The sequence below is a fragment of the Pseudonaja textilis genome, chromosome 3, assembly GCF_049901715.1.
Source record: "Pseudonaja textilis isolate UNSWEBS1 chromosome 3, rPseTex1.2, whole genome shotgun sequence".
In the NCBI taxonomy this organism is placed as follows: Eukaryota; Metazoa; Chordata; class Lepidosauria; order Squamata; family Elapidae; genus Pseudonaja; species Pseudonaja textilis.
Window position 1 is genome coordinate 157,444,885 of NC_141992.1, and position 22,035 is coordinate 157,466,919.

A 22,035-nucleotide genomic window follows, 5' to 3' on the forward strand; every position below is an offset into this window, starting at 1 on the left:
ATGACAGACTATCATATTTAACAGACTTTCATGAATAACATATCTTTTTCCTTTCTAGTTAGTCTGTTAAAATAAAAAAATACTCTATATTTACACTGAACTACTACTAATAGCAACTATACTGTTCTATAGTCTAATGTGTACTAGCAATCATATTTCTGACAGGTGTTACTGTGAAAAAATCAGATTCATGTGTTCCAAGCATTATATGTACACAATATTTATCTGCATTTACTAATTTAGTTTGCTTTGTGCAGAATAAAATAACTAGAATAATGAAGAAGCAGTTCACAAACAGCTTATAGATAGCTAATATTTATTTTTTTATGTGCCATTATTATGATCAATATTATTTTTAGCAGACAGAATAATGCCTTTATTCTTTGTCTCTTGATTTGTGAGCTCTTTTAACTATAGAAAAGCATGCTCACCAATACTAATTAAACTGGCTTTGTATCTTCAGCAGTGATAACTATGCATATTGATTATTCACTGAAAATTTGAGACAGTGTCTGGGTGACTTCCAATACTGCTAACCCACCTTGTTTCTAATTATCAAGTTAATTGTACATTTTTCCTCTTTGTATGTGAGTTTTTAGACAGGTAATTTGGACAGGTAATTACCAAAGGTCAGCCTATGTATTGACTAGGAAGATATTGGTGATCAATATCATCTATCTTTACACTATAATATCCTTTGGTGCTGCAACCAATATTATTTTGAACTTTGGTAATCTCTTTGTCAGAGTTAAGAAGAGGAAAAAACTTCTACTAGAGAAAACTCATGTGATATTTTTGGCCCAACCCATATAAATACCCCAGGCCAGATCCTACATTTTAAATTACAAACATGCTCAAATATATTTATTTCAGAACAAATTAATGAATCTGTAGAGGACTGGAACTGTTGTGTTCCATCTTTTTCAAGCTTTTCCATTTCATTTGGTGGACTGGCCACAAGATCCTTTGAAGTCCCACATAGTTTGAAATACTGGTATTCATCGAATGAAGGAGTATATCATTGGAACTGTAAACTTAGAGTAGGGATGATGATGATGATGATGATGATGATGATGATGATGATTGTGATCATACTGATCATACTAAGTAATAACAGGAAGATTGTGGAGGAAACATTGTTCATCTAAGTTTTTGGCAACAATTTGTCATTGCTTACTGCCTTTTTCTGTATATATTTTTCATACATGGATGTGCAATTAAATTAACCTACCAACATGTCTAGAACATTGTCTCACACCATCCTTCAGTCCTATCTAGGAGAAAAGCTTGCACTATATAGCTAAGATCAACTTATACCCCTTTTGAACCAAATTTGAAAGTATCCTAGCACTGTAGTCAGTCCACACAATCCACAGTCATATCTTTATGTAGAAACTTATTTCAATATTATGGATTGACCAATGTCATTAATTTCAAAGAGATATAAGTCAGATCTATATTGTGCTACATTACAGAAAAAACTAACATTACATGTCAGGAAGAAAGATGGTTCAAATACTGCCTTAAGAGTTTGTTACACAAATACAACAAAATACCAAATATTTGATTCTCATAGATTCTTAGCTTCAAATTTTCAAACTTTTCAAATAATTTGGTGTCCATTTACTTATTAGGAGACCATTTCATAAAAGAATAAAAGGAAAAGCACAGAATTATTCTGAATTAGCAAGTAGTATAAATGGGGTAAATGTTTGGTAACATCTACACCAGTGGTAGGATTCCATCTTTTTTTAATATCGGTTCTGTGGGCATGGCGTGGTGGGCGTGGCAGGGAAAGGATACTATAAAATCTCCAGTCAGAGGTGGTATTTGCCGGTTCTCTGAACTACTCAAAATTTCCGCTACCAGTCTCCAGAACTGGTCAGAACCTGCTGAATACTACCTCTGATCTACACCATTTATGACTATGGAGATTTGCAATCATCCAGATCATGGGTTTTTTTTCCCTGAAAACATTTTGCTTCTCATCCAAGAAGCTTCTTCAATTCTGTTCAGTTCTTCAGTTCAATTCTTTAGACTTAAGGAAGTTGGATGAGAAGCAAAACATTTTCAAAAAAACCAAGAAAGTCCAATTGCCTTTTGTAAAAGCACCTTTAGGACAATAATGACCTAGATGATTGAGAATCTGCATAGGCATAAATGGGGTAGATGTTGCCAAACAATAGCCAGAGGAAAAAAGGAAAGGGGGGTGTTATTAATTTCTCATCCAATTTCTCATCTCATTATTCAGAAAGCTTTTTATGTTCCTTTGAAACAATTTCCAAACTACTTTCAAATGTTGTCCAACCTTTTCTGAAACAGCTTCAGAACCTGAGATTTGAAACTACAGATGATTGTTTGCCAAACAACCATCTTCAATTAAGAGGATGCAGTGGACATTGAGAACCTTGACCTCATCAAAGTTTTTGGCCAAATCTGTTGTGATATTTCCATTAATAGAATAGTAAGATATTGAGCAGAACATACCATAGGACAATTAGGTAAGATTCATAATTGGGTGGTTGACCCTCCACAAGAGTAGATGAAAAGCCCTGCATCAGATTGGAACGTAGTTTTGAGTAAAGTGTCATAGAGCACTTTCCTGGCTCATGTGCTTTTCAATGTATTTATAAATGCCCTTGATGAAGGAGCTAAGAGAATGACTATAAAATCTGCAGCAATCCAAAACCAGGAGAGGTGGCCAACTAAATAGGAGAGAAGGTGGATTCAAAAATATATATGCAAGCTTAAATATAGGGACAGAACATATAAGAAGTCATTCAATGGAGAAAAGTGCAGCACTGCAAGGAGTGATGAGCAACCCTCAATATACCCAAGTAATAACTTCACCATGCAAGATGCATTAGTTGTCAAGAGTCCTGCATCTCTAAATGTCTGTGTGGAATAGAGCATATTTTCAGGATGTTTATTTACTAAACAAATAGATGTAAAACACAGGAATTGATGAGCAAAATGGCACAAGCATGGGATATGGGAAGACCTGGCTTGGTAGTAATGGAAGGGTTCTGCATGTTTTAGTGATGATACTAAGAAAACAATTGATATTTGGACATAAGCATCACACTCAGGGAAAGTAATTCTTCCACAAAACAGAAGGAAAAATTCCCTATGCAATCTGTTTTCCTGGACTTGGGGAAAAATGATCCCAAGATAAAGATCCAATTATTGTATTATAATTTGAATACCAATTAATCAAGAATAGATGAATATGGAGATATCAGTGGGGTGTAGTGGTTGAAACTAGAAACCAGGAGACCATGAGTTTTAATCCCACCTTGGGCACAAAGCCACATGGATGAATTAGCCAGTCACTCTGTCTCAGCCCTAGGAAGGAGGCAATGGCACTTCTGAAATATTGCCAAGAAAACTGCAAGCACCTCTCCAGGCAGATACCAGGAGTCAAAAACAAACTTGAAGGCACATTTTTTTTTAAAAAGGAAGTGAAAAATAACTATTAAAATTCTAGACCTGGTATATGCCCTGGTATATGTAGATGAATTGCACCTAGCACTGTATATTCTCTAGTCCACACTGTTTTTTTTCAAATTATTCTTACTTGACCAATGTTGGGAGAGCTGAAACCAGACATAGCTCATCAAGATATCAGCATAAAAGCAATCCTGCCTGGATACCTTTCTAAAAGTCTAATGCACATTAAAATGTTAAGTGTCATTTTCTTGGACTTCTTCCCACCTTCTGTTTTGTTCAGAATACTCCCATGGATGATGTGAACATATGCTAAGAAATGACATTTCCACTGAACAAGTATTTTGCATACTTCAATTATATTTGCCTTTGCTGCCTTCCCTGTATATAGTTTCAAACTGTGCTCTCTCATTTCATTCACAGCACATCACAATATTTCTGGATGTTATCCTAGGTTGTCTAGTTATTTTTTATATTCCCAGTGAAAGTGGTGCAAGTGTCAAAATGGTAAACTTTGTTCTATGAAGAAAGCAGCATGGTAATTTCTTTTACATGTCTTAGCTCTAAAAGAATAGACAGCATGTGGCTGGCTGGGGACTATACTTCTCATTGGGGAGAATGGCTAACTTTGTTGTGAACAGGTGAAGGAACAAAATGATCATATGCAGTGGTGAGCTCAGGATTCCCCCCCCCCCTTTTTAATGTATTTTTTTAAAGAAGAGTTTTATAATATAATAATGTAAAACTAATTTGTATAATTTCAATATGTTTCCTCTTTTAAAAGTAATTTAAAATGAAGAGACCAATTTTCAGCAACCTCAAACAGGTGTTCTCCGAATATTCCTATAAATAGGGAGTTCAGCAGTCACAGTTTTCCAAAATGTTTAATTTTGGACATGATTGATATATACAACTATTGTTGCATACAGGTAGCCCTTGTTTCGTGAATATCTCATTTAGAGACCATTCAGTTACAACAGTGATAAAAGAGTTACCTGACAACCAAGCCTCACATTTACAGTCAGATCAGGAACACAGTCATAATTTCACCTGGTGACCACTTTGCTTAAGGGTCCCCATTGTGTTCTAAATGAAAGCTATTTATATTGTACCAACAAAAGTTCATTTAAAAATGGTAGTATTATTTAATAAAAGGAAAGAAGCTTGAGTTATAGTAAGGTGTTTCAGAATGTCTCTTATCAGAGATTACCTGTGTAGGCTATTATTTATCCACTGCTGGGGAGGGATAGAAGTAAATACATGCTTTTAGTTGTACATCTTGCTTATTGAAAATGTCATCCAAAATATAAGTATTCCATTAACTGGCTTGTCCTTCACACCATCTCTGAAAAATAAGCAACATTCATGGAGCGAGATCTTTAAGCGATACTTGAGAAATTCAGTCATTTCAGTATAAGGACACCTGATCTGCATCTCATGGATTTATGTGTAGTTGGGAATTCAGTGTTCCAACACAATCCCTACTTCAGACAATATGTCACATGTCTTTAAAAGGGTTCTCAGTGTAAGAGAAAATGCATGGATGAGTGACAAAATTGAGGAAATAATCTAATTTGCATTTTTTCTTGCAGAATTTTACAAACAAAAATCATTATATACTGTGTATGTATGTATGTATGTATGTATGTATGTATGTATGTATGCTTTGTCCGGGTATTTTCCCATGTGATTGTAGTTGTGCTTTTAAAGTTGTAGCAACGTTTTGGCAGAATCTCATCTGCCATCATCAGGCTTCTGTATAGTGTTCATCTGTGAGTCAGGCTTTTATAGTGGTTTCAGATTTAAATTTGGGGCAGCCTATTGCTGTGCCAGAATGTTTTTTTCTTCACCCTATATATATATATGAAAATCATATATATGGAAATGATGTTTAATAGATTTAAGATGTATGTGCCTTTGTATGTATATATATGTGTGTATGAGTGTGTGTGTATGTGTGTGTGTGTAATGTATTTTTAAATATGAGACAAAAAGCCTTCAGTTTAGTTCCAATGTAGTATCTAACAATTATTTTTAGGATCAGAGGCTGAAATGAGACTACACAGTCACATTTTTTCTAAGATTTTTGGAATACACCTTTGATAATTTCATAATTTTACATATGCACATACATACACGCATATCAGATCTCCATTAATATGGTTTTCCCAATGATCCTAACATGTGATGTTATTCTGACATTTTACGGTTAACCTCTTCCATATTTTTTTTATGATGAAAGTGAGGAAACATGCCTTGGAGAGATCTCAGCATCTGAAGACCATGCTAAGTATTGCTCTTGGGTGAGAAGGTGAATTTTTCTGATTGTCTGTCACTGGGAAATGCCTTGATAGACATGCCTTTGAACTTGAAATCCCCTCTCACACAGTGTGGAAACATTAGAAGCAAACAATATAGCTTCTGATATGTTCTGCCCATGGCTTTGAAGAAAAAGAAGTGCTGTTTATTTCTTCTTTTCTTTGTAGTGTACCTTTGCTGATTTCCTGCATTCTGTTTATGGATATATATAAAACTAAGCAAATGTGCCATGATGCAAGCCAACATACTTATTGGAAAGCCTCTTAGCCAAAGGAGATGGGTGGGAATCTAAAACATTACTCCTAGAATTTTTAGCTGCTTAGAGTAGTAAGGGAGCATTTAACATAACAATGAGTTACAAGAACAAATCCAATCAGTGTTTATTTATGTCTTTCCAGTGGTACCAAAAACGTAACACAGGTCTCTGCCTAAACATCAACAAGCATTTTTGTGTATGTGTTACCTATTACCTGTTGCATGCTTGGTTTCTCCTGTCATTTTGTTTTGAAGCAGTTCTAAAACAAAAACAAAAGAACACTGAATTTTAATATACAAGAAGACAATGAAGTAACGTATTTCAAAAGCTTTCAAGATTGTTGTTCATCTTTCAGAATGCAGAATTTGAAAAATGATGTTATGTTTCTGACCAGAGAAATACAGCATTTGTATGATAAGCCTGCTTTGTACTTACATAGAAACGATGGATGAAGCCAAGCTACAAATGCCTTAGAAATATAAAACGGCACTAGATTTTTTTTATTTAGCAATTTCATTAAAATTACAATTATAACAGTAAAACCAATACAACTGAAAATGATAGAACAAAAAGAAAGAGTAGAAGGTACCAAAAAGAAAGAAAAAATGACTGCCTCATTTAGTGGCAATTTGCAGTTAAAAATAACTTTATAACTAATCCTCACATTTATATGCTCTGCATAATAGTAAAGCAACAGAAAGCTGATGCAAAATCATAAATCCAGTCACGGTTTCACTTAGTGACCCCTTCACTGAACACCTGAATTTCCAGTATTGTGGTCACTGCACTAACAGAAACTGGGAGAGAAGGATAGGAACTACAACCCAACTATTTATCAGCAGACTCTACACACATGAATGAAAGTATGATAAGAGCCATGATCTATTGCCTCTTTCCAACTCCACTGGAACTTGATATTACATAATACCAACACCAATAAATCATCACAGCAGAACAGAAGACACTTTGGTTCGAGTAAAGGCACGCACTTGCACACTGTGAATACTGAAGTTTCTCCATTTGTCTTGTAGCAGATAATATTGGTATGGGAATCATAGTGCAGAATTATCTTTTTACTCTTCACAATACAGAGCAATTCTGGCTAGATTATACATTGTACTACAATTTTCATATTCTTGCAAGGAACAAATCATTTTAACAGAATGAGCCACAGCTGCGTGTGGTTGCAATCATGCATGTGCATATGTGTTTCAAACTTTGTTTTTCTTCTCAAACACTGTGTATCTATAGATAGAAAGCAATTTTCTTATGGAAGGTAGTCGGAAATTATATCAGCTTTGTGACTGAGAGGCAAAAATAATTCTCACAGCAGGATTTCTCAGCCTATACAAGAAGAAAAGAACAAAAAACAGCATCCTATTAGGAAATGCAACTCTGATCATTCAGTTGTTGTTTGTGACTAATTCAGCCAGTGTGGAATTATTCTGGGGAGGGCTATGGTACCCCAGTGTTAGCAGAGATGTTTAAATACTTTGAAGCAGAAGGGAGGGAGGTAATTTGTCTTTATCAGTAACTGTATCTGAGGAGAAGTCAGGAAGGTTATCAGATTCTAAACCCATCTACTGTTACATCTGATTGGGTTCTAGGGAGAAGACTTAGACTTCTGTAAAGTTAAAAGTAATTTCTTATTTGTAACATAAACAAAATTAGATTCTGCCATTTCAAAGGTGCTTAGGTACTACCAGCTAATTGTCAAAATAAGGGAACTGATTATGTTAAATAGTTTGGAAAGCTCCCCAATTCACCTGGATTTCTAAATGTGAAGAGACTGATTCTGTGATCTGTTGAAAAAATGGCCCTTGGCAACTTGGTTTAAAAACTAATGTTGACTTTGTGTAATGATGGCGATCTTTGATCAGTTAACTATTTTTATTTCTTTGGGAAATCCTTGGCAAAAAGAAATAATTCTACATTACTTCATAATTTGATCCAAAATGTTTCTTCACTCATGCTAAACAATGGCTTATATGAATTCTCCTCTCAGCCAAATTTCATGAAACCAAAAGGGCTATTTGATGAAGAATCTTGCCTTGGGAAAGAAGGAGAAAAAAAGAGAAAAATGAAGAGAGAGTTTACTGCTTTAGAGGCACTGGCTTATAGAAAAACATCTATGACAATCTATGAGGCAAACCAATCTTGATGCTAACAAACATAGCCCTATTAAGTCTTTTATTTAACATGATGAAAGGTAAATAAAGAAGCTGTTTCTCTTTCAAACAAATTCATTAACAACATCAAAGACTTATAGTATGTTCTATCAATGGGATAAACAAATTAATCAACAATTTGATGCAAATAGTATAATCTTTCCAAAAAGTAGCATTACTAATCTGCACATTAGAATGAAAAACATGTTTTCAGTGAATACTAATATTTATACATATATCTTGTATTTATACATATTGAAAGCTATTTTTTTTAAAAAAAAATACAGTGAATCTAGGTCTTCTGTTTTTAGGACAACTTGGCTTATGGGGCAATAGTAGTCAAAATCAGATAAATATTTATTTTAATATATACCAGGGAAAAGAGTACTGAAAGATTTTCACTATTCAAAATTCAATATTGTGTAGATAAATGTTAGAGTTATTTCCTATTTCCCAACCCCCAATTTCTCAGAGTTCAGGACCACTGTTTGTGGAAGAGGCATCAATATTTCATGCCACAACTTTTTTGTTTACACAAAAAAACTTCTGAATTAATCTTTATCTAATTTGCACAGATGTACCTCACTACTAGTTTCATTTTTGCTGCAATATTTATTGCATACTGTCTTAAACTATGGAAAAAGTCATGGAACACCCCCACCCCCTTATGTAATTTAAAGAAGCATTTAAAACTATGACACCTATATAAAATTTAGCCCATTTAATTCCTAAAATCTTGAAAATTTTGTTATGTTCTGGTGAAAAAGAAGCTGGAAACTTTATAAGGTAGATATTGAAGCAAATCTGTGAAATTTGGCCACTATAACTTGATAACATTGTATATCTCTGATTTTAAAAACTTGAGCTTTATTTTATTGTTTTACACTGGATAACAAGAGGGCAGGATACTGGTTTTTTTCTAATTTACAAGTTAAGTGGGTTGCCCTATACATGGCATTAAAAAAAATGGCCTTCATTTATTGCTGAAGAATGATTTACCTTCATTAAATGTGGACAGCAAAGAAACAAAAAGCCAAGTTCAAGCAAACTTCTCTTTCTTTAGAACTGAGCTGAAGGAAATGAAGCCAGAAAAGGACTATTGCTAATCTGGATAATGAAAAAAAGGACATCTCACACACAATGCTTTATGACCTTATAACTAAGTAATCACAAAAAGGCCTCACTATATCAACGATAATTTTGCTAAAATTTTGTTTTTCTTTGAAAAGAAATTGGAGAACAAATGTTTCTTTCATAAAATTATATAAAATGTAATTAAAAATGCACACTGGTGATTGCATTGTTGAATCTAACACTGCAATGCTAGATTTGACTTTTGCAAACTGATACCATGCTAAATTCTGGATGGTTTTTCTTCCCCTCCCATTTGATTGTTTAAAATGGTACTGCTTTTTCTTGTGCTATTTAAGATTCTATGATTCAATAGCTAACTACCGTTTTTTTAAAAGGATAAAAATATATTAATTATTAATTCTCCCTCTAGGATTTACAATCATTTAATTTAATCATCCTTGATATCATCCGGCATAAAGATGGCTAAGTGAATTGCAGGAAGCAATCATTCAGATAAACTCCACCATTCTCATCAAGCCGTTGTAACAATTTCTTCTTTACTCTCAGTTTATTTCCATTTTGTGGCACATTTGTGATGTAATGAACAACTGAACAATTCATAGTACTGATAAAGCTTTTTTTCAATTTTTGAAATGATAGGCAAGGAGTCTGTCTTATTAATTCTCCAATACTGGAAAAATATATCAGACTTTCTCTGTAAATTTTAAAACTCTATTGCTATAATAGTGTAACTTTTAATCTTATTGCTTTTCTTCTCATATTTTATATTCATATGTTTTGCACTGTTTTAGGCTAATGTGGTAATATATTCATCATATTCTGCAAGTCCTCGTACAGCTTTGTATAGATCTGGGGGTATCACAAACGCTCCTCATGGGGGCAGTAGTGCCTTTATGATGGACGTTTGATCCTGTTTGGGTCTGCAAAGCTTAGATGGGCCAGGAATATCGGTCAGAGTTCACAGTACCCAGCCGAGCCATTCCCATGAGACCTTTGGTGCCTGGATATTCTCACGGGAACTTTATCACCTTGCTGAGGCCCGGCTGAGATAATACTGCTGAGGTAATGTTGAGGTCATTGTTTTGATTTTGTACTTGCATTTTCTTAATAAATACTGCTACCCGAGTTCTCTCGGGGCTGGCATTTGCTCAGACGTTTCCCTGCGTCTCATTTTTCAAATGTCAGACCACCACAGCTACCTTAAGGAATTAGCCAGTTTGGTGTACAGGTTGAAGCATTGGGATAGAATTTGGAGACCAGGAGTTGTATTTCTACATTAGACACAAAACCAACTGGGTAACCATGGACCATTCACTCTCAGTTTTAGGAAGCAGGCAGTGGCAAGCCAGTTCCAAAATATTGCTAAGAAATTTGCAGGGATTAGTCCAGGCAGTTGCAATCTCAAAGATACATACCCAAAGAGACACACAGACACACAAAGAGCTGCCTTTTAGTAAGTACTTACACAGTAAAAGACTGTATGCTGGGGTATATGCAAGGCAAGTAGCTAGCACGTCTCTGGAGACAGTATGCATTTAAAATATTTGCATGACTGTCTATTTTAAAACACAACTCTGGGCAGCTCACAACAACAATAATACCCACAAACTATTAAAAACAAAACAAAATCGTAAAGCTGTTCACCAGAGTGTTGCCTTCACAGTGCATGTAAACAGCCAGAAGCCTTTGTCTAATTGCATAATTATAATGTAACAAAATCCTTGCTTTACAAGGGTTTGGAATCTCTTCTTTTTTCTGTTTCAGGCTAGGGAGAATTATTCATTATTCAGAAAGCTTTTTATGTTCTTTTGAAACAATTTCCAAATTACTTTCAAATGTTGTCCAACCTTTTCTGAAACAGCTTCAGAACCCGAGATTTGAAACTGCAGATGATTGTTTGCCAACCAACCATCTTCAATTAAGGGGATGCAGTGGACATAGAGAACCTTGACCTCATCAAAGCTTTTTGGCCAAATCTGTTGTGATATTTCAATTAACAGAATAGTAAGATATTGAGCAGAACATACATAGGACAATTAAATGAGATTCATAATTGGGTGGTTGACCCTACACAAGAGTAGATAAAAAGCCCTGCATCAGATAGGAAAGTAGTTTTGAGTAAAGTGTCATAAAGCACTTTCCTGGCTCAGGGCCATTGGTCTATAGTTGTCCTTGCTGGACCTACTATATCATTGGACTTCATTGCATTGGGTTATTAATGCACTGTAAGTAAAGTTATGGTATTGTGTTACTGTGATTACTGTTCATGTTCCAAATTGCTTATGAAATAAACCTCTGAATCTTAAATGAATTATTGTTTGTGTTGCTGTCTTTTGTTTCTTTCATTGGATTTTTTAACCCACCCCAAAAACTAATAACATTTTAATAAATTGCAATTGTAAGTTAGAAAACTGTATAAACTTCATCAAAAAAATTACCACAAACGTACTGATTTTTAAAATTCTCTTTCATCATAATGGGAAGAATGTACAAAAGAAAAATGTCAATCTATAAGCCTTTTAAAACTTGATTGTAGCTTTTTTAAAAATGTACTTTTCATGCATATGTAATGACAAATACTAAAATGTAATCTTCTGTCAAAGGATGAGAACAAAAGATTGTTCCCATATTCATCTTTTGTTCTCTCTGTAACTGGATGATGTCTGTGGTTGATTTGGGGATATTTTTGTTGGGTGATGATGTATCTGTGTGTTTATTTTATGAGAAAATTTTGGTGGTGAGTGCTGATGGAGTATGCATGTTAATACTAATGTTGATTATGATAACAAATGTCAGTGTAAAATGTAGGTGGCGTCTCTTCCCCTCATTAAAAAAAAAGAGAGATTATGTTTTTTTAAAAATCTGCTTGATTTGTCAGCATTTCTTTGAGAATTTCAAGAACAAAAGAATAATTAACTGCAGTCTGGATTTTTCAATTAAATCTGTCTTCCTCATTTCTGCTGAAAACATGGCCCCCATTGATATAGAAAAAGAGTGGGAGACTAATTTTCAAAATTGGTGTAATGTGCAATTTTATTTGTCATGTTGATAGGAATTGCATTTATTGTACATCCTTTTTGCATAATAATGCACTTAATTAAGTCTAATAAATGGCCAGAGCTCTCCTGTATCTATTCATTAATTTTTTTAACAAAAAAAATCATAGCAGGTTTTCAAAAAGCAAGAAGAAATAATTGGCAAGAAGCAGAGGGATGTTTGGACTAATACTTGACCCTGATCTGTTATTTAAAGTTTCCATAGCACTTAATATGCTTTATAATTCAAATCTCATTAATCTTCATGATAAAACTGATGGATAATTCATTAATATTCCCTGTTCTATAGGTAAAGAGTGGCCACTTAGAAATAATCTCTTATAAATGTAGGGCACAAAATTGCAGTCAAACTGCATTGATACAGATTTAAAGAAGACAAAGCATCCTTTATAAATTTAATAAGAAATATTATGTAGTAGTATTTTCATGTTAAAACCTTTGAATCCCTTTCAATTCCCAAAGGGGTTATTTATTGCTAAGAAACAAAAAAAGCTGAATGTTTTGGCCTTGTGTTTATTTATTAGGTGTATATCATCTCTTTCAACTGAGAGCTTAAGGTAACATATATATTATTTCCACCTTTGCTTTGCCTCCCAGCAAGGAAAAGAAAGGCTGGGAAAAAGCAACAGCAACTGATACAAGTTGGTAGAAAAAGACTATAGTAATATGCTAACATACACTCAGTCCTAGCCCACATTTTAACCACTTCATCTATAAAGAGCCAAGGAGAAGCAAATATTTTGGGGGTGGGGAATGTCAACAAAAGGGAAGGAAGCATTCCTTAAGACCTGAGGAGGGAGACTTTATTTTTTTATTTATTTTGATTTGTCAATTGCTTACAAGATAATAGGTATAAGTATATACATAGTTATGAATACATGAAATGGGTACATATAAGAAAAATAAAAGAAACAATAGGACGGGGACGGTAGGCACATTGGTGCACTTATGCACGCCCCCTACAGACCTCTTAGGAAAGGGGTGAGGTCAATAGTAGACAGTCTAACCTTAAAGTTTTGGGGGTTTGGGGAAGAAACCACAGTCAGGTAGAGTATTCCAGACATTGACCACTCTGTTGCTGAAGTCGTATTTCCTGCAATCAAGTTTGGTGCGGTTAACTTTGAATTTGTATCTATTGTGTGCTCTTGTGTTGTTATGGTTGAAACTGAAGTATTAATTGACATGTAGGACATTGCAATGTATGATTTTACATACCATACTTAGATCAGACCGAAGACGGTGTAATTCAAGGTTTTCTAGGTCTAGAATTTCAAGACTGGTGGTATAAGGTATTCTACAACAAATAGAGGAGTGGAGAACTCTTCTTGTGAAATATTTCTGGACTTTCTCAACTGTGCTAATATCAGATATGTAATGTGGGTTCCAGACTGATGAGATGTATTCAAGTATTGGTCTAGCAAATGTTTTGTATGCTCTAGTTAGTAGTGTAATATTACCAGAGAAAAAAACTTTGTTAAGGAAAAATTCAGAACTGTTTTCCCCCAATTGACTGGGGTATAAGAAGGGAAGGTAAAGTGACATCAGACTTACAAGCTTCTTTCTATCACCTACAGTGTCTCGATAAAGGATAATTGTTCTCATCCTGTGAAGTTAGCTCACCTTGTGGGACTAAGAACATCATACTGGGTCCTGAGCTTTCTATCTTTTTATCATCCATACAGTTAATATTTGTATTGTTTGTGAAAAGAAAATCTTGAAGAATAGATATCAGGATGTCTTCTAATGTTTTCATTTGTGTTAAATAACCACTCAGTTAAACTTGGATAATTGTATATGTAATTAGTCATCTATATAGAAATAATAGCAGCCCGAAACATTTGTAGGTAGAGATGTGTATGTGTGCCAAAAAGTTAATATCAGATCTTTTTTTACATTCATTGTGAGTGCAATGTGTTATGACTCCCCTTCGAAATTCAAACGAACAAAACAGAAAGCAGCCGTTTCACAATTAAATCAAACAGAAAGAAGTCTTATTAGATAACGGCTGGCAGAAACCACAGCATAAATCTTACTCTGTCCGGCAAACCAGTCCTGGCAATAAATCCTCAGCCTCAGAGCTCTTTGCTGTAACGTCCTCACTCAAATAGTCATTTTGTTTCTGGCGAAATGCACCAGCCCAGCTGTGTCCTTTTATACTCATTAAGGCAACGTGCTAATTTACTGACTTGCTCTTCTCATTTGCTCCAGCTGATTTTGCCTTTTCAGCTGTCTTCTATTTTTTACATTTAACCACAAATTTTCCAAATTCTCATCTCCACTAGAAGACTCTCTCAAAACTTCCCTGTCAGCCATTCCCGGCTGTTCATCAGATAAAGAACCAGAGGAGATCAAAGGTCCTGACAATTCTAATACATCAGGTCTGTCGTCCTTTGTCACGTCCATCTCCTCATCCTGGTTATCAGTCCAATCAGTAAGCCAGGCTGGTTCAAATTGTTCTGACGTAACCTCTTCACTTGAACTCATATCAATCACAGGAGCTGAATCCAAGCCCGGAGCCACAACAGCAATGCATATGAATCACAAGATAGTCAGTGTTGTCTTGATTTTTGTGACTCCCCTAGAAGACCCCACCTCCCACTCTTATAGCTCCTTTAAGTTGTTCAGAAGCCTCACTAACTGCTGAGTTAGTGAGTTAGTACCCACAATAAAGAGGAGTTGATAGTGTTACACAGTATAATTCCTCGTGGTGCATTTTACTGTTTTTCAATACTTTTGAGAGATGCAGTGAGGTTTTCAGACAGCAGAATTCTTTGCCAACTAAACATCATACTTGAAAAGGATAAAAATAGTGAAAGCATGGTTCCAAGTTTCACAGCTGCAAATCCAATTGCCCTTGTTTCATCGTGACCATTCATCCTCTTTCAAAAGAACCATCTGGGAAAATTTAGAGTGCAGACCTGTAAACAAGCAAGGATTACGAGCTGTTTCATTTCAGAACTATTATCTTAAATCAATAGGTTCTCTTTTTCAGATCTGATCAGACCACACTCAAGTTTCATTTGTTTGCATATTATGGCTTTGGGTATGTGAGTTTACAAAGCATCTTAAATATTACAATACAATACTCAGCACAATCAGAAAAACAGTTGGAAAGAAAAGGAAGATCTTCAAGGCTTCAAAGAACTCAATTCTCATTCTTTCTTTCTTCCTAAAAGTCAATTTTTATGTATTTTACAATTTTTATTATGGTGGTGCAACAATTTAAAAAGTAAGGCATAAAAGTAAGCTGTTCTATATACAGCTCTTCAGATGAAATATATTTTAGGGAGAAATTAATGCCTTATGGCCAACCAAACAAAAGAAAACAAAACACCATTCTGTTTATGTAGCATGGTGGGAAAATTCTCTATCTCCACTTAAACTGGAAGTAGCTAGATAAATAAATTTATTTTGGAGTTTTTTTCTGTAGAAGGTATGCTATTCCTGTTTTTCCTGTTTGCATAGTGCTTTTTATTTACTGTAACTTTTGTTTATTCATTTATATTTATTCTGCCTTTATTATTTTTATAAATAATTCAATGAAGCAAACATGTCTAATTCTCCTTTCTCCCACAACAACAACCCTGTGAAGTGGGTTTGGCTGGAAGAGAGTGACTGGTCCAAAGTCACCCAGATGGCTTTTATGCCTAAGGCAGGACTAGAATTCTCAGTCTCCTGGTTTCTACCTTTTGCCAATGTATGTGCATTAGTTCTATTGCTCTGTGATTACATTGCAACTAGTTGATCAATTAAATTATACTTACTCAAGTTAAAAGTTAAATCTGATTCAGTGAGATTCTTAAGGAGTTCTGTGTAATATAACTGTTTAGAAGTGTGAGTGAGTGTGTCTGTCTGTGTCTGTGTGTGTGTTGTGGTGTCTGAGAGCATTGTTCTCTTTATTCAGACTGAAATATTCCCGTTTGGTATGCTTGCTGCTTGAGGGACTTTTTAATATCTAACACCAACGTACAATCTTTCAATCATTTATTCATAATAACAATGGAGGAATAAATGCTAAACTTGTTCAGAAAATAAAGTATGGTGGAAAGAGAGAAATATGTGTTAATGTCTGCTTCTTTTACTTCCCAAGAGCACAGCTAAATGATAATGAACTTTATTTTAATTCTAAACTATACAAATTAAGATGATGAATAGCTAAATTTTAGTTGCACTTCATATCAAGTCTACAACACATATCTTCTTACAGTTGGAGATGCAAATCCAGTCACTTACTCTTCAGTATCTCATGATCTGTAGGGGCACATTTGGGTGCAGAGATAGAGAGGTGACCTGTCTTCTCACTCTGTTTACTTTGTGTCTATAAGACAACCTCCTTTTTGTTATAGCTATTCAATTTCTTTCATGAATCATTGTTGCCATCATATTTCTGCTGCCAGGAACTTTCACATGCAGATACAGAACACCTCAGCTTCTAACAATTACTTTGTAGTTTCATAACAACCCACTTGGTTCTGAAATAAGATCCAAAATAACCCATTGTCTAACTCTTGAGAGCTAGGATTGTCTTAAACAAAATTACATAAGCATCAAAATTTAAACCAAACTATATGTGAACACTCTAATTCCACAAATCTAAGACCTAACACTCTGTCTATTGAGTAACCTACTTTACTTATGCATCCCTGTGTTAAATGAGATCTCTCTCTCTCTCTCTCCTTCTCTGTCTCTGTCTCTCTGTCCCTCTCTGCCCCCCCCATATGTTATCTTTAAACTAAAGGAAGACAAAAATGTACATTCTGACTTTTAATGTCATAGGCTCATTTTTAGAAGGAAAGCAAGAACCATAGATGTTTATCTTTTAATCAGTCTAACATATTCAATGCTACCTTTTCTGTACAATCACCTTATTGAACATCTTGTTAACATTCTTGTCAGAAACTTCATCTTGAAGATCTCAAGCATAATCCCAGCATAAATTTATTGGACAGGTGTACAAATTTTGTCAGCATTGGTACAATTGGCATTGTATTCTGCATATCCAGCTGCACTGGGAACTTGCTTGAATTCAGTTGGAGGATGAGCATAACGTGTGGAATTCTAATCAGAGATATAGACTTGATTATTCTGAAATAACATGCAGCTGTTGAGTGGAGTATTAGTAATAACATCAAACTGAACAATTATGTATATGATAAAATACTATTATTGTGCTAAATAAACACCAAATGAATAATGATATAGCAAAAAGATAGTAAAATCAGTATTTGTCTACCTCATAAACATAATTCCTAACTAATTAATATATCAAGGCAGATGTGTCTTTTAAATGCAAATCAGCAGCCATTCCTAACCCCCCACCCCAAAATCCCTATCTATAAAAAGGTGTATGAACTGAAAAAAGATTTTTTTTATGGGTCTTTGTTATTTTGGTGTTATTTATCTAAAACATTTCAGTATAAACCCTTACATTTCAGCATCTTTGTTTTTTCAATCTATTTCAGTACTATAAACTATAAATGTCATTGCAGCATTGCCAAACCAGCTAAGGCAGCACTTAGTAGTGAATCAAAACTAAATTGAAATATAAGCTTTCTTATTTATAAAATATGTATATACCTAAGAGATATCCACAGGCTGCAGTGATAGAGATACTGAAGCCATTGTGAAATCTTGAGCTGTTTTATCTAAGCTAACTCTAACTAACTACCATCTTCAAGTCAGTCTCCAGTAGCAATGAGAAGGAAATGGGGCAATTGGGTTTAAAATATTTGAAGGCTGTTTCATGGCCAGCACTCTCTAGATGCATTGAATCTTTAAGGCTAGAACAGGAAACCATACACATTACATTTCTGACTTCTGACTAGTCTGAAAAGAATGATTTCAGCTACAGTAACACATAACAGTACCAAACATTGATCAGATCTGAATTTTGATAAAGGAACACACTATTATAATTGAAACTCAACATGAAGTAACCTTCCTTCCTATCACGTTATAGCAATAGCAATAGCACTTAGACTTGCATACAGTTTCATAGTGCTTTACTCTCTAAGTGGTTTACAGAGTCAGCATGTTGTCCCCAACAATCTGGGTCCTTCTTTTACCTCAGAAGGATGGAAGGCTGAATCAACCTTGAGCCAAACAGGATCAAACTTCTGGCAGCGGGCAATGTTAGCCTATAATACTACATTCTAACCACTACTCCACCATGGCTCTTTATACTTATGAAGAAGTATAAGGATTCTCAATATTTAGTGGCAACTCCCTCAAATTACAATCTTAGAGGGTAAACTGACTCTATAACAACTTTGAAGAGATGAAACTATATTTCTAGAAAAAGGAAAGAAGTGAGGCAACAAAAAAGCACAGAAACTTTTCAACAAAAGAAATGTTTACCATGGTTCTGGGCAAGGGTGAGAATTTAGTCTCTTTTATAGACAAAAATGAAACAAAATGGCATGAAGACTTGAGTTGAAGATATACTGTAAGAAGAGGCATCTCAATGTCAAGTAAACATATTGCATATATTTTGTAGAAAGCTAAGAGGATAAAAATAGATTCAGGACTCTGATGCAGTCAGATTTACATCCTGCATGGAAAAGTTAACTTTGAATAAATCTGCACTAGAAAACCATTTTTGCCATAGATCTTGGCAGAAGTAACAAATAAGTGTGGTATGCACCCAGCTACTGTTCAGATATGTATGTTTTCATTGCAACAGATGGTCATTGTGAATGTCCTTATATCATTTTCAATAGATGATTCCTCCATTTTTAGCAAATTACGACCATTCAAATCATGTGATGATTATGCTTAATCTTCTATCCTGGTCTAGCTACAATGGAAGTGGGGTATTACCCTCTGCATTTTCTTTCTTTCTTTTTCTTATTATGCTTTCTTATAGCTAGAAAAAATGGGACTACCAGTTCATAACAGAAGGGAAAAATAATGATCATTTCACTAGTTATAAGGGTAATGAACAGCACCTTAAATGGCACTTTATAACAAACCAACATCATTTTAGATGTCACAATGCACAGCACTGATTAAGATTTTAGCAAGTGCCACTTTATAATTAGTGTAGATGTTCAGGCTGCTGGAACAAAATTGCAGGCACCTGTGCTGCCTTCTTTCCTTCCCATTTGTGTCTTCTGCCCAGTATCAGCATGGCAGAGTTGTCAATAAAGCTGCAACCTTGATAGAGGTATGGGGAGGAGATGCATGTTTTTTGGAACTCTGCCACTATCAGCAAACTGAGAACAGCAGCTAAATGAAAGAAGGTGTTTTTCCTTCAGGAGGAGTGGATGGTCCAAAGGAAGAAAAGAAATATAGCAGCTCAGGAAGAAAAAGCACAGAATTTTTTAAAAAAGATGTAAGATCTCTATTTGCTGTCCACTAATAGAAAATAGAAAAAGAAGAAAAAAATCTCAAAGGAAAGTTAAGATAGAACAGGCTTAAGAAACATTGATGCATATTGGTAATAGTATAGAGCAGGGGTGTCAAACTCATGTTATCATGGTGGTTTCACATGACTTATCAGGATTTTTTCCTCCTTCACTAAACTGGACATGGGCATGACCAGCATGTGATTCATCCAGCCCTTGGGCTGGGAGTTTGATAGCCCTGGTATAGTGCATTGTATATAGGTAATGGTAATATAGTACAGTGGAACCTTGGTACTCAATTTCTTTGAAACTCATCGAATCAGTGCATTTTGACGCAGAAATGTTGTCTGGGTATTCATTGTTCATTTGGAACCAACAACATACAAGCTAAAATTTGTCAGTGTCAGCTGCCTTGTGACTCACAACATTATTCTTCATGGGGAAAAATGTTTGGTACTCATTGGTTTTGGTACTCATTGCATCTCCCAGAAAAATTAATAATGAATACCAAGGTACCACCATAATAGGTAATAGTAACTGAATAGTAATAGGATAGAATATAATATATTGAGTAGTAATAATATACAATATAAATTTGATCATAGTAATGGTAATTGAATAGCATATTGTGATAATTTATCATAGTAATAGTATAAAAATAGGAATAGGAATATAGACTGTAGGAATATCACTTTTATATGTTTATTCTTACTAATTAAACATTCCCATGATGTTTATATCTACTTATAGGTAGATATAAAGAAAACACCTGCCTAGGGTCCAGTGCAAGTCTTCGTCAATATAATTGGGCACAGTTAAAAAAAAGAACCTATTACAAATTTAAAATATGTCAGTAGGTTTTTTTAAATAGCATTAAAAAGTTGGGCTGTGTTGTAACTAAGATATATAACAATGGTCAAATCTTTACATAGTAACAGGCATAGTTAACACATTTAGGCATCAACATAAGCTGTGCCAAATCATTCTTTAGCACCACTACTTGAACTTAACATTACTTATTTCCAAGACAAATGAATCAATTTTCTAGCTTTAAGGACCATAATAAGGACTTGTTCAGGCTGATTTAATCTCATTTAATCATATAGGACAGGTATAATATCCTCAATTCTACTATGAATCATTGGAAGTAAAGTATGAAAATGAGTCTGAATAGATGAAAAGAAAATAGCTATTCAGGGATTTCTGAGCTGTCCCTGTCTGTTCTTTTACTGAGAATAGAAAGTGCTTCAGAATATGTTAGACCCTTCCATGGTTTTTCAAATAACACAAATAATGGCCAGTATTAGATAAGAATGTAACTCAATAATATGATTTTTATATTTTATATATTTTTCTGGAAAAAACTAGTTCACAGCAAAGATTTTTGAGTAAGCATTGGCTTTTCTGATCCACCTTTTAAAAACAAAATATTAAAGATGGGAATAATTGAATACAAATATTTTTTCTGTTTTGTTTTCTCACTTCTTTAAAATGCTTGTATTTCTTAATCTATATTTACAAAGTAAATATTTAGAGAGTAATATAAGTTTTATAAAATGCTTTCCCACTTCTTTATTGTCTGCTGATTTCAGTGAAGGATGTTGTTATGAAGAAAAGAATTAAGTGTGAAAATCAAGAGTAGTGTGTTGTATTGAGGAAAATGACAATTGTGACTCAAAAACAGTATTTTCATTCTTAAAATATTTTGGTGTATCCTCCATTGTCTAGTAAATCCTGTTATACTGATTACAAAAATTGTAGAAAATATTTGTAGACAAACTGCAAGAAAACTCTAATTTTAGTAAGGAATCTACTAAGTCCTACCAAATGAATATTCCAAAATGTATTGGACTTTATGTTAAGATATTAATCTGTCTATCCATTGTTATGTTCTGCCTATTACTCAGAAAGAACTCACACATCAATTCTCTATTAAAAAAATAGCATTGAAAAATAGGATTAAATATTACATTTATTGAAGTTCGTGTTTATTGAAACAATAGATTCAAAAAGGGATCTTCATTAGATAGGCTAACATTAGCAAGGAAATTAATAAGGGGATCTCTGAAGAAGAAAGGTTTCAATTTACTTATTTATTTTATCACATTTATTTGTCACCCATCTCATGGTTCAAGATGACTCTGAGCAGTTCATATTCTCCACCTTGCAGTTCTCCAGTAAAAAAAAAGGTATGGTAATGCAGTAAAACTTTATTGGAGGCTTACCATAATGTATTTCAATAAAACAACTGAATAACCATCACAGAAAAGAAACAAGTCAGTGTCCTGTAACAAACTATTTTGTTTGTTTGTTTGCTTGCCATTTCAATATCTGACTTTGTACCTCTA

General features: G+C 34.3%; 1 long non-coding RNA gene across 1 annotated transcript in view; it reads right to left on the minus strand.

Annotated features, from left to right (window-relative positions):
- Positions 1-6,250: 6,250 nt before the first annotated feature.
- LOC148126370 (uncharacterized) overlaps positions 6,251-22,035 on the minus strand; it is a 313,275-nt gene continuing 297,490 nt past the window's right edge. The window contains exon 7 of the long non-coding RNA XR_015742616.1: positions 6,251-6,281. This is a non-coding gene — a long non-coding RNA (uncharacterized LOC148126370). The remainder of the gene's footprint in view (positions 6,282-22,035) is intronic.